At 31.0% G+C, this 15,149-nt stretch overlaps 1 long non-coding RNA gene across 1 annotated transcript; it reads right to left on the bottom strand.

Moving 5' to 3' along the window:
• Positions 1-10,139: 10,139 nt before the first annotated feature.
• LOC107897591 (uncharacterized) lies at positions 10,140-11,689 on the bottom strand. The gene is made up of 4 exons (XR_001684210.2): positions 11,121-11,689; positions 10,873-10,971; positions 10,706-10,774; positions 10,140-10,490 (listed from the first exon to the last, which is right to left on the bottom strand). It is a non-coding gene; the product is annotated as an uncharacterized lncRNA (long non-coding RNA).
• Positions 11,690-15,149: the final 3,460 nt, after the last annotated feature.

Here is a 15,149-nt window from a genome sequence, read left to right as displayed (position 1 = left end):
TCTACTTCATTTATACTTCTTATGCCTATAAATAGAGACTTTGAAGAAGCATTGTAATGATCCCATTGATCAATAAAATACATTCTCTATTATTTCTCGTATTTTCTTTGTTCTTTATCCTTTTTATGTAACACTCTTAACCCCGTCCCGTTACCGGAACAGGATTATAGAGTATTACCAATCATTACAGTACATTTGCACATAAACTAGTATAAATGCAATATATCCATCTAAATATAATTTTAATGGGTCTACAGTACTTTACAAGTGTAATTAAAACAAACCGGGATTCGATCCTAAAGCTCAGTAAATTTTTCAGGAAATTTTAAATTTCAAATTTTGAATAGTACCACACGCCCGTGTGGCTAGTTTAACATGCCCGTGCAGCATGGGACACGCCCGTGTCCTTAACCCGTGTGCAACACTGACTTTTAAACACGGCCATGACACACGTCCGTGTGGCCTGCCCATGTACTAAACTGACTTTAAGACACGGTTGTGGCAACCAAGGCACACGCCCGTGTGACAAACTATGTGAACTCAAAATGAACCTTGTATTTTAAAAATATACCAATCCTGTAAATTTCAATCCACAACCATTACAAATACCAATATTAAACCAATCCAAACGCATTTTATATATTATCTAATACTTCACTTTAAACACTTATCATGTATCATTATCAATTATCAATTTACTTATTCCACTGTTACAATCACAATCCAATATAACACACTTCAGACATCCTAGGTACATGCCATTACCGATAATTAACATGCTTTACCTTTTTGAGTTCGGGATCGGCTTATGATGCTGATTCGACGATCTGTCTTTAACCTAACCTACGCACGGAAACAAACCGTACGCTGAGTATGAACTCAATGCTATTTCTATAAACCGATACTTAAGTCAATAATAAATCATATATCAATGAACCTTGAGAATTCAATCTATTACTCCTAATAGTTCAATCATTTGTTTTTGATCTATAATGCTAAGATCTTGTTAATCACTTTCGATGAAATTGTACACAGTTTCAATGTTTATTCATTATCCATCGATTTTTCATATTTATTCAGTAATAACCTATGTTCAGTATCATTCAGACATTTAGTAGCAGTCCATTATTCAGTAACAATTAGTTTTTCAGTACTTTTATTTAACAATTCATTTGAGTAATAATATTATTCACCTCTCATTCAATATTTTGTACTATCTCATTTCAATAACAGTCAATATTCTTTGGTAACAACCAATTGATCTTTATCGTTCAGTACCAGTCAGTCAACAGTAATAATCGGTTAATCAGTAATATTCATTTATTCAATATCAGTCGTTTATTCTGTAACAGTCAATTATTCAGTAGCAGACAATCTTTAATACTTTTCATTACCCCTATTAACATGACTCGGACCTGGACGGATACATGGATCCAACCCACACACCGAGGATAGTATACAGTGTTTCAACGGCCTAAGCCGGAATACACCGTAAGGGTAACAGTAACAGTAACAGTAACAGTAGCGGTACACAAAGTACCTCATCGGAATAAATCCGGAACAGTAACAATAACAGTTAGGTACGGGTACCTCTTCGGAACGAATCCGGAACAGTCACAGTAGTCGACACATATAGTGTCTCATGGACACATAGTCAGAATATCCCTAAACACTTCCAATCCTATAGCATGCCAACTATATCCGACTAGCCCGATACAGTTAATAGGGTATTCAATAAACTTTCAATTTTTCAATTCACTTGTAATTTAATTTCAATTCAATTTAATACATTTTTCGATATCAATCCACATGCAAACCAATTTCAATGCAATATACATTTTTCAATTTTCCACTCAATATTCACATATTTTATTCAATATTAATAATCACTAATAATTCATGAATTTTTATTCAATTCAATACCATAATAATAATTATCATTCATATAAATAATAAATTCAACAAATAATTATTAGATTCGGTTTATAGAAATACAAACCGTAGTTTCCAAGCTAACTCCCGTTGTCTTTGTCTTGTCTTTGCTTAGCTGAGATTTCCCGAGACAACATTAGCTACGGAAATTAAAATAATTATACCATTACTTTCAGCACTCATTATAACAATTAATTGAATTTCTATTCAATTTACACCTTATTTCCGATTAGGTCCTAACTAATTCATTCACTTTACTAACTTAATTCATTCTCCATTTCTATTCAAATTCCATCCAAACTCAAATTTTAACTATTAAATTGTCAGCTTATCTCATTAATTTCGAAAATTCCTCAAATTAACCCCTACAACATAAAACTTATGAATTACTTAAGAATTCAATCATTATTTCATTTCTAACTTGAACTTCTATCAATTTAGCCGTTAATTCATCATTTTATTTAACATAAACAATATCTAGAAATCTAATAACTTTCAAAATCTTAACTTAATTTCATCAAAACCTTGTTCCAAGGCTTCTAAAACATCAAGTAAAAAGGACTAAATTGACTTACCTATTAAATTTCCAAGCTTCAAACCTTCAATTTTCTCTTTTCTTCTTTCTTTTCTCTTTTTCTTTATTGCTTCCCGTGTTTCGTTCCACATTCTGTTTCTTTTCATTCTACTTCTTTCTTTTATTTCTTTTTTATTTACTTTACTTTTAATAATAATATATAATATACTTATATAATAAGCAAACATATATGTGTATTACAAGTGTATGTATACTATTGGTACACATATAAATTATTTTTACCATACACTTCTCTTATATTTAATTTATTTATTATATAATATCAATTTAATAATAATAAATACATTAATTATTTACTTAAATAATAAGTAAATACATATATGTATCACAAATGTATGTATTATATTAATTACACATGTATTTTATTTTTGCCATACACTTGGCACTCCTTTTTGGCTTATTTGCCTATTTAGTCCCTTTACTTTTCTTTATTCTATAATTAAACTTTCACTCTTCATTCAATTTAATCATTTTATCTAATTATCCTTAATTTAACTTAATTCACTTCATTAAACTTTAAATTAATCACTCACTTAACTTCGTAAATATTTTTAATAAATATTTACGAATCTATTTTTCAGAAATGGAGACCCGAAAATATACTTTTCTGATAACCTTAAAGTTCGAGTCGTTACACTTTATCTCTCTTTATTTTATAACAAACATAAAATACTATTACAATTTGATTGTATAAAGGTTTGAATAAGTCAAAGGTGACCATACTGTTCTAAAATTTAAATTTTAGTTTTTATAATTTTTGAGACATTGAGTCCCTATATTTTTTTTATTTGAAAGTTTTGGCCCCTCTATTAGTTTTGCCATTAGGATGGTCGATTTGGTTGTTATAAAGGTAAAATAACTCCTTTAACCCCTATTATTTAAAGTTTTATTTCAATTTGATCCTTACTTTTTAAAAGTACATAAACAATTAAAAAAAATTATTTTTTTTTGTATTTTTTTCAATAAAAATATAAAATTTAGTGAGGAACTAAATACTCTTTAAGATTAAAAAAATAATTTTAAAATATATGAAAATATAAAAATTCCACCAAAAAATAAAAAAAAATGTTAGTCACTTACCCTTGTCCATGGCTCGGGCTGTGGCTTGGGTCTAAAAAATTTCAAGCCCAGCCAATTTTCAACCTAGCCTGGGATGTAAAAACCTTTGTCTATGCCTGACCCAAGTTGGGTCAGGTTACCCAACTCGTAGACATGTCTATTAATTTATCCTATGAATGGTGATAAGGTCTCTCCAAATTTTAAGCTCATCTATTAAATCAAATTTGAACAAGTATTTTTTTTATTTCCAATCAAATTAATTATATATTAAAAATATTTTATGTAATTTTAATTATAAAATATATAAAATATTACTATTAAATAAATTTTAAATAATGACACAAACTATAAATTGATTTGAATTAAATTAAATATAGTGTAAATTTTTTGCTCAAAATACACCATATGAAAATTTCTAGACTTAATTTATTCCCTCGGTATTTTGCTAAAATGGTTTTTTTATATAAAATTATTTTAATATAGTTTCTTTTTGAATATATATATTAAATTTAATCTGAACCGATTTAGAGTTTGTATCATTATTTAAAAATTATTTTATATTAACATTTTATATACTTTATAGTTAAATTTACATACAAATATTTTTAAAATATTCTTAATTTGATTGAAAATAAAAAATTTGTTGAAATTTAATTTAATATGGACTGAACAAATAATTCAAAGTTTGGATAAACCTTATTACCATTCATGGAGTATATAAATATACTTATCAATGGGCTAGGTAGCTCGCCTAGTCCAGCTTGACTCAAATTCAATTTAATAATTAAATATTTAAAAATTAAATTAAATTATAAAATATATAATATTAATATAAAAATATATTTTTATCATTTTATAAATAGTGGAATTGATTTTTTGTGTGGGCCAAAAATGGGATTGGGCTTGAAAAAAATTTTGGACCCAAGTCATAGCTCAACACATGGGTAGGTCTAACTAAACAACACTTTTTTTTTTGTAGTTTTGGAAATTTTTATATTTTTCATATATTTTAAATTATTTTTTTTAAAAATTAAAGATTTTTTATATTTTTATTGAAAATAAAAAAGAAAAACATTTAACTTTTAAAACTTTTTTTGTACTTGCTTATATATACTTTTAAAAAGGAATGACTAAATTGACACAAAACTGTAAATAATGAGGGCTAAAAGAGTTGTTTTCCCTTTTTTATAACAACAAAATCAACCGTTCTAACGACAAAACTGATAGAGGGGCCAATATTTTCAAATATAAAAAATGTATAAGGACTCAATATCTCAGAAATAAAGTATATAGACTAAATTTTAAATCTTAGAAGAGTATAAGGGGTCTTTGGCAAATTTAAACCTTGTAAAACAATAAGGGTTGAAAATTGTTGTTAGTTCTTGTACTTTGACAAAATTCGAGATTTAATTCCTAAATTTAAAATGTCAAAATTTAAGTCCTCTTACTTCTGTTATATAAAAATTTCAATCCAATCATTAACATTGTTAACATTTTGTTGTCAAAATTTGTCAATTTAGCATGTTGGCTAGATTGTCGTCATATGATGTGGTATATTATTGATAGAAAATAAATATGTTAAGTTGACAAATTTTGACAGAAATTACTAGCAACGATAATGATTGGATTAAGATTTTAAATTGAAAAAGTAAGATGATCGAATTTTTTTAACTTTTAAAGTACAAGGACTAAATCTCAAAATTTGAAGAAATACAGGGACTAATAAAACATTTTAACTAACATTTTAACAAAAAAAATTAAGTATGTACAACTAAGGAATAAAGTGAATTGAGAGTGTAGTTGGGGCTCAAATCTCAATTACTTAATTAAACTTAAGTGGAAAGATAATGGTAACATTTTGTAATTTTTTTCTAACAGAAGTAGTAAGGATAAATTATTAATGTCAATATAATAATAGTTTAAAATTAATTAGTTAATTGATTAGAGTAAGCCGGTGCACGTGTGCTGTTTACACACGTGAACTTCTAAAGTCTTAACACTAGTATACAACTCGCATGTATCCATTAAGGCCAAGAAATTTTATAAGGTTTATTATGAGTTTAAATTATCATAAATTAATTGAGTCGATGTTTAACTTTAGGAAGACAGTTCAATCCTACAACAATACTTTTTCAATACCATCAAAATATATCTCTCATCATTAACCCTAATTACCTTCTTATTTTTATTTTTCATTCAATTATAAATCTATTCAAAAGTTTGATTATTCGACTTTTGAATATGCTTTTCTCAATAAATTTTTTTTAATAAATTGAAACTTTAAGTGATCAAAAATTTATGTTTGAATTTAAGTTATAAATTTTGTTTGATATATTAAGTAAAAATAAATACTGAATATAATTATATTGTTTGACAAAAATAATATAATCTAAGTCAAATATAATAAAATAAAAAAATACAATTTATCCTCTATTAAGTGATAAGAAAGTCTATCTTGAGGTCTCCTCTCTATGTAGCACGCCTTTTGTCTAGAATTTTTCTAGGGTTCGCGATTGGTCTTCTTGTCACCGACTTCTTAATTTGATTCTTGATAAGTTCTATCCTTTGTTAATTGAAGCTGGTTTTGCGTTTGGGTTTCATCTATCGACGAGTTCGCTTCTGCGGGTTTATTGGCCTTGCGGTCTGAGTTGGAATCCTCGGATAAAGCTGCTACTATCGCAGGCTCCTTATTCTTTAGGTGGGGTACGATCACTAAATTATTCTCTGAAAAAAATCTTAAAGAGTAGTCAAGATATAATCGAGTACCAATTATGGAAAAAGAACTAGCTGATTTAAGTCTGGGTAAGGAAAAGGAGGAAGGAGTGCAGTTTGACTTAGAAGGTCAACCACAAACATCGATGTATGATTTGGGTTTAGTGGGCTGTTGTCTTATAGCAAGCATGCTCAATTTCTCGGCACTAAAAACGCAGTGGAAAATTTATTGTATCCACTGGGGGGAATACAGATCTCTGACCTAGGTGAAAAAAAGGTACTTGTTTAGATTTTTTATGAGGTGGATCTGGAGTGTGTGATGAGTGGTATACCCTGGACTTTTAATAACACCTTATTCTATTGCATAAACTCAAGGTTGGGGAGAATCCAACCTCTATACCATTGATTTACTTTGAATTTTGGGTACAAGTGCATGATCTCCGTCAAGGTTATTTTTCGGATCATGTGGCCAAACAACTGGGGAACTTTGTGGGTAAATTTTTGGAACATGATACAAAATAGGATTTTTAAGGATAAAGGAATTTTATAAGTATTAAGGTACAACTTGATATCAGGAAGCCACTTAAGAGGAAAAATAAAATTTTAATTCCCTACATTGATCCAGTTTATGTGAATTTTAAATATGAGAAGCTATCTTTATTTTGTTTCCTTTGTGGTTTATTGGGACATAGGGACAGGTTTTGCCGAAAAAGGATAGATTTAGGGTTAGGGGAGGTTGAATATGGGTGGGATATTATGTTTCAAGCAAAACCAATGAGAGTTGTTGTTACATCTAGCATGTGGATAAGAGAAGAACCTATGGAGAGGAACTTCGGGAATTTTTTAAGTGATGGAAGGAAGGAACAAAACGAGATGGGTACGGACGATATAGTCAGTCATCAAAATCAAGGGCTGATTACTCAAACTTGAGCAATTAATTTGGAAGGTAGTTAGACTTATGACAGAGGAAAAAGAGCATTATATTTAGGAAAAGAGGATATGGAGGAAGATAATGAAGAATTCCTAATCGAAAATAATGAAGGAAAAAACGTTATAGATCAAATATTTAGGCTCGTACAAGTTATACGTATGAGGGAATTAAAGGACAATGTGAATAGCAAGGAATAACCAGTTTTAAACGATATCGCTACCAATAGGCAAACCAACTGGATGCAATGAAAATTCTAAGTTGGAATGTCCATGGATTGAGAAATCCATGGGTGCGTTAGAGGACTCCAACATATGTTGAAGTCGTACAACCCCTAGGTGGTCTTCTTTATGGAGACAAAACTTGACAGTTCTCGTATGGAAAAAGTACAACATTGACGTGGATTTTCTTACGACATTGATGTTCCAACTAATGTAACTTGGGGCGGTTTAAGGCTTGGTTGGAGGAGTGAGCTTTGAAAAACCTTGAAGAGTTTTTCAAAAAACCATATTGACGTGAGTATCGAGGATAAAGAAGTTGGGGCAATTTAGAGATTGATTGGATTTTGTGGTGCTGTAAAGACTGAAGAAGTGGGGCATGGGATATTCTGAAGGCTTGGTGGTGAACAACTAATGCCTTGGTTGGTTTGTAGTGATTTTAATGAGATTCTTTTTTCGTTTGAAAAAGAAGGTAGACTGTCACATGATAAGGAAAGAATGGAAGAGTTTCGATCAATTTTGAGTGAGTGTCAACTAGAAGACGTGGGGTATGTTGGTAGATGGTTTACATGGGAGTGAGGTAACCTTCCAGAAATAAATATCAAAGAATGTCTTGATATAGGAGTTGCTAATAAGGAATGGGTTGAGCTTTTCTCTTAGTATATGAGCTGACATTTGTCTCTCTTTTTCTAATCATTGTCCTCTTTTTTTTCTTTCTTTCAAACCAAAACGAAGGAATTAGTATAAGAAGGGAAGGATTCAGATTTGAGGCTTGGTAGACCATGGAGACATCTTGTAAGGAGGAACTTAAATGGTTATGGTCGAGCTGCAAAAGGGGTAGTAGAAAAGCTCGAATTTGTTGGAAAATGACTAAATGAATGGGCATTGGGTATTAAAAAATCTAGTATTATGGAGAAGTCATAATATTGAAGAAGCAACATGGAAACTGGAAGATACAATGAGATCATAGTACCCCATCTCTTTTCAGGTAAATTTCGATGACGAAATTATTAAGAGGGGAGAAATGTAACGACCTAAATTTTAAGATCATTGGAAAAGTGAGTTTTTGAGTCTTCGATTCTGAATTATCAAAAAAATTACTTGCTAGAATTGAGGAGTTAATGGTATGGATAGAACGGATAATAACATAGCAGAACTTATTGATACCAAAATTTATTTAAATTTAGAGATGAAAAATGAAGAAAAATATTAAGAACAATGAGCAAGGATGAATTGACTTAAAAAAGGAGATAAAAATATAAAATTCTTTCATAGTTCTGCTTCTTAAAGGAGAAGGGCGAATCGCATTGATGAGCTAGAGGATGAATTTGGAATAATTACTTCTGACAGCCATGAGATGGCAGATGTTGTGAAGCGTTATTTTGAAAACCTTTTTCCTTAGAGATTATATTCTATTAGGGATTGAAAATCGTATTTCGAAGGACATGAACAATGATTTGACTGAGGAACTCACTAGGGATAAGAACATTTTTGTGATTAAAAATATGGGACCAACTAAAGCCTCTGGCTATGACGAATTCCCTACTCTTTTCTTCAAAAAATACTGGTATATTGTTGGAACTGAAGTCGGAGATTTTTGTTTGAATATTCTGAATAATGACAGTGCATTGGATGATATTAATTCTACAAGTATTGTTCTAATCCCCAAAGTAGCAGGCCCTTTGAACCTCAAGAATTTTCGACCCATTATTCTTTGCACAGTTATCTATAAGATTATAGTTAAAGCAATTGCTAACCATTTTCAGAAAGTTTTATATGTTGTATTAACAAAGCCCAAAGTGTTTTTTGTGCCAGGACTACTTATCACAGACAACATTTTACTTGCGTATGAGCTTATGGATGACATTTTACTTGCGTATGAGCTTATGCATACTCTCAAGCAAAGAAGATTGAGTCAACATGGGAGTCTGGCGCTAAAAGAAGATAGAGTGGAGTGGTTGTTTTTGGAAAAAGTCTTACAGAAACTTGGTTTTGCTGAATCTTTTGTTGAACTTCTTATGCGATGTGTTAATTCAGTAAGCTATTCGGTGTACCTAAACAGTGAACTTGGATAAAAATTCAAGCCCATGAGAGGATTACGTCAAAGAGATCCCCTAAGTCCATTCACTAACGAGGTTAACAACGCAGGAAGGTTTGATAAAGGGGGCAAAAGTGTATCGAAGAGGTCCCACTATCACACATCTCCTTTTTGTTGATGATTTTATTTTATTTTTTGATGCCACAGAAAGGGAAGGACATAATCTACGAACTATACTTTGAAAATATGAGGGTTGTTCGGGGCAGTGCATAAATTTGGATAAATCTATGGCCTTTTATAGTTCGAATGTGCTAAATTACAGAAGGGATCAAGTGGTGACTATTTTGGAAGTTCGAACCTCGCATAACCCAGAAAGGTACTTGGGCTTTACCCCACATGATTGGAAGGGATAAGAAAAGAATCTTTCAACTCCTTAAGCATAGGATGCTTTATAAGATTAAAGGATGGAGTGCCAGATTTTTATCAATTGATTAAAACAGTATTATAGGCAATTCTCGCCTACTCAATGACAAGTTTTCTTTTTCCGAAATTACTTTGTGTCAATTTAGAAAATATTATGGGCTGGTTTTGGTGGCAAAAAAGTCATGATAAACATAATACCCACTTGATCAAAAATACCTTTCATGCCAATGATGCTGAAAGAATTCTTTGCATTCCCCTCCCCATGGAGAAAGAAGCAGATAGATTTGTCTAGTGTGGTGAAGCTTCAGGATCGTACTCAGTATAGAGTGGTTACAAAAAAATTATTACAGATAGATAACCCAATTACTTTACAAGCTAACACCGACTTTTACAAAACCATGTACAGGAAACTCTGGGCGGTGGATCTACCCTTAAAAATTAAAATCCTAGTTTAGAAGACTCTTAATAACTTTATCCATACTTAAACAATCTTTACCAGTGACGACTTGGGAGCTCATCGAGCATGTCTTTAGAGAGTGCCCTTTTGCTATTGATGTTTGGACCAGTCTGGGCATAAGAGGGACCCTAGAGGAAAATCAGTTACAAATTAAAGATTAGCTGAGGTTGTTATTTGAGAAAGAATCAAGTCAACAGATCATATTAATTCTAGGTACTTTATGGGGGGTTTATGGATGTCACGTAAAAAATTGGTACATGAAAGGAAAATCCAACATGTAGCTGATTTAGCCCAGTTTTTAAAAATCATATTCGAGAAATTGAAGGAGTAAGAAAACAAGAACCTGACAGAAATGCATGGGAAGAAGGTTGGAGCCCCCCAAGAGATCCCTTCGTGAAGATTAATTTTGATGCTGCATTTGACAAACAATGTATGAGATCATGCTCTGGAATTTTAATTCGTGACTAGAGGGGTAAGGTTTTAAAATCTAAAGTTTTCATCAATACTCACATCCCGACAGCATTTGCAGCGGAGGCCCTCGCCTGTGTTCAGGTGATTAGATTTGGGGCAGAATCTGGGTTCCTAAAGGTTGAATTGGAAGGTGATGCCCTAAATATTATAAAAAAAAAACTTCAATATCAGGAAGAAGACAGATAGGTTTTAAGGGAATATATTACTGATGCAAAAATACTTCAAAAGTATTTTGTCTCATGTCGATTCAAACATATAGGACGACATGCAAATATAGAAGCGCATACCTTGGCTAAGGAGGGGTTTAAAGATGGGAGTGAAACTAGTCTGGGAGGGGATTCCATAAAAATAGCGGTTCTGGTCATTGTGGAGGAATGGACTATGGAGACAGGGGAAAGCACGGGGGTTCAGTCTTCTATCCATGAAACCTGACGAAAGATTGGAAAATGTGGCGAACGCTGATCTGAAAATAAAGAAAATGAGATTGTAAAAGACCAGGAAATGAATCCAATAAAGAGGATGGATACCTCAGATTCACTGGATACTGTTTCTAGGATCTGAAATTATAAGTTCAAATACTTATCTGAAGGGGTATTCTCAGTTGATATCATACAGAAGATTTGGGCATCCTCCGGAGCACTGAAATGACGATCTATTTGCAGAGAAGACATGGAGGTACCAAAACGAAGTTTCTAGTTGTAGGTGCTTTAGGATTAGGTTTCTTTTGGTTTTTGCCATGTTTCTTTGGAAGTTGGGCTTAGGGTTTCTGTGCTTTTGTTTGTTTTTTCCTTTGGACTTGGGGTTGGGCCTTGTTTTGGTGGTCTTTTCTTTTCTTCTGTGTTTTTTCATTTTTTTTAATAAAAGCTGCAGGCCAGGTTAATTAAAAAAAGAAGTGATAAGAAAAAAATTTATCTAACAACTTTCATTGTGGGTTATCAAATCTGTTTAAAAAATTAAGTGGCTGAAAATCTTAACTTTCAATTGATTGAATTTTTTCAACATTCTATCAAACAGAGCGTAAATTAAATCCTAAAATTTTAAAACTAAACGTTATTATTATTTTTAACAATTCAACGCTCATCAACGAATTTCCTTCTTTGTTATCTGGTTTAATATATTGTTTGGTACTCAAGTTTGATTTTTTTTCTAATGTAGTATATGTGTTATTTTTTGATCTAATCTATTACTTATATTTGACAAAAAAAATATTTTGGTACCCAAATGTAACAATGTTAACTTTTTACTGTTCAATTCAAATTTTAGAATTGATTTAATGAAAGTTAACTGCTAATATTATTATATTTGATTTTTTTCATTACTTTGTTAATAGAATAAATTTAATGTTAATTTTAATTTTTTTAATTTTGCGTTTAATTTATCAAATATAGTCTGATAGATGTGATTTAATCTGAGTTTTAATGTTGATTTTGTTGAGGCAAATTTTTAGTGATGCCAAGGAGCAAGGGCCCACTGGTTCCTAGCACGACTTAGCTCAAAAACTTGCCATGTTTAGTGTAGGCAAATTTATTGTTAATTATGAATTTGGATGACTGCAAGCTCATGTATGATATCCAAACTGTTTATAGCAACATATTCAACGAAGCTTGTGAAAGCTTAGTAAGTATAATGAGAATTAAACTTACGTTTTATTAATTAAATGAAAACATAGTACAATAGAATTGTAATAAATAAGTATTGAACATATTAGTATTAGTAACTCCATATTTTGACTAATAGTATAATTCCTTTCATTATCATTCAATCACTATCACATAATCTTGTCATATTATAGCTTTATTTTTTGTCTTTTATTATTCAATGGAGGCCTAATGTAGGCTTAATAAAACACATAGGATATACAAAAATAGTACAGGGATGCACCAAAGTGCAAAGTAGAACTAGAGTGCCAGGTCAGAACAAAATAGTAGCGAAGTGCGATGTCAAAATAGAGAACGCACTAAATGCTTCCTAATAACATGTCATCTATATCCTACTAGTTCATATCTTGTCTACATGAGCAAATATAATAGAACCAATTTCTCATTTACATCTCAGAACAAGATTTATATACTTTTGAATTTAGCCCCAGTCAATTCAAAACTCAATAATCATTCTCACAACAATTCAAAATCATTATACAAGTCACTCACTAACATACATTACTTCCTATATATATTAAAATATAATTTTTAGGGTTAAATATAAAATTATTACTCGAACTTGTCAACTTCTCCCAGTTGGTACTTATAATTTTTTTGTCTCAAATTGGTACCTAAACTTTTTTCGGTCAACTAAATCTATACCCGAACCTAGTATCATTAAGTTCAGGACAAATAGCGGAATAAGACTATGACACGTGGCATAAATGACATCATATGATATCATAATCTAAAAAAATTTAAAAAAAAAATTCTTTTGGACTTTTCTCCCCCAATTTTTTTATTTGTGCAATTAATTTCATTTTCTTCTTTTTCTTTTTCCTACCTTGGTCGCATTGCTTCTAGACCGTTGGTAGGCCACTGCCCGACCTCCTCCAATGAGCTCTTCAACCAACGAATACACCAAAGGACTTAGTTAACGATGACACCAAAGCTATCTGGTGAGCTCTCTCAAGTCTAACTCTTGCTTTCACATTTTGGTTAATGGGTTAGTAGCTTTAACCAATTTTAGTGGTAGGGATTTAGTAAATCCCAAAATTATAGAATATTTTCTTTGGAGATTTAGTTGGAAATTTGTTTTGTTCTAATCGTTGGTCTTGTTGGTTTTAAAGGTCGTCTCTTTCACCTTTTTTCTTCTTCCTTGCTTCTTTATTCTCTCTTTTCCTTTTCTTTTTTTACTTCTTTGCGTGGTAGGTCCTTGTTATTTTGGATGATGGAATAGATTCTCTTTTCTTTTTAGTTTGCTAATATTGGTTGTTGTTTGATACTTATTGGGTTTGATGGATTGGGTATTTGGATTTGATTTCTGGTAATGGGGGCATTTACATCATTGGGCTGATGTGGTGAGAATGATGAAACATGGTCGATGGTGGTGGTGGTGGTGGTGGTTTTAGGGTGATGGTTGAATAATAATGGTGAGGTGAAGATCAGGGGGAGTGGTAGAGCTTGGGAGCAGGCTATGGCAATTTTGAAGGTTTCACTTTCACTCTTGGACTTCCTTCAAGCTTCAGCCGGAATCATTGATAAAGCTGCTTTAGGCAAAAACTTCAACATCTTGTTTTCGGATTTCGTTTGTTTCTCCATTATTGTATGTAATAAATTATCACTTTTTTTTCCAACTTCTTTCTAATCTTTTGTTTCCTCATCCCAGTTATAGGTTCCTTTCCATTGTTTTTCCAAAAAATGTTACTTTTTTATTGGCAATTAATTTTCCAGTAAACAAACAGAAGTTAGAAAGTTTATAGCTTTTTTTCGAGGCACAGTTTCTTTTCTTAGTTGTATGTATTATTTTAAATAATCATCTAAATTTCAATTTCACTTGGGTTTTTGTTTTCCATGGTATACGTGCTTAAATAAAAATGATTGATTCCTTTAACAATAATGGAATCGAAAACTTCAAAACAAAAATTATGGTTCATCATCATCTCTTAAATTCAATTACAAATTCAAAATTATTTCATATATAAACTAAAATAGATAAATTAATATCCACAATAGTCTATTAAAACACAACCAAGCAAAAAAATAAAAGAAACCCATAAAAACTGGGAAAGCAAAAATTATAGATTTTACCCAATTTGCCTTTGATTTTTTCTTCTTGTTTAAAAAAAACACCAAACATTGAAGAAAGAAGATAATATCTTGATTTCTAGAGAGAGTACCAAAAGGATCCATAGAGGGGAGATATAAAAAATAAGAGGAGAGAAGAAGAGAGAAAAGTGAAATTAGGAAGAAGAAAAGAAAAACTGGAAAAAAGAAGGAAAAAAGGACAAAAAATGGAAATAATTTTTAAAAATATTTTTATTAATTTTTAATATTTTTAGATTATGACATTATTATGAGATCATTTATGCTACATGTCACAATCTTATTTCGTCACTTATCTTAAACTTAACGACGTTAGACTCGGGTTCTGATTTAGTTACAGAAAAAAAGTTCGAGTACTAACCTAGGACAAAAAAACCATAAGTACTAATTTGGGAGAAATGGACAAATTCGAGTACCAATTTTATATTTAACCCTAATTTTTACCTTTTATGTCCATTTTTCCTCATTTTCCAAATTTGTCCATTTTTCATACTTTTAATACAAAACAATAATATTACCTTGTAATTAATATCCAATAAATTTCAACAATTCACAAACTAATCTCATATT

This window comes from Gossypium hirsutum, chromosome A10 (genome assembly GCF_007990345.1).
Source record: "Gossypium hirsutum isolate 1008001.06 chromosome A10, Gossypium_hirsutum_v2.1, whole genome shotgun sequence".
Classification (NCBI taxonomy): Eukaryota; Viridiplantae; Streptophyta; class Magnoliopsida; order Malvales; family Malvaceae; genus Gossypium; species Gossypium hirsutum.
This window is presented reverse-complemented; position numbering and strand designations above follow the sequence as displayed.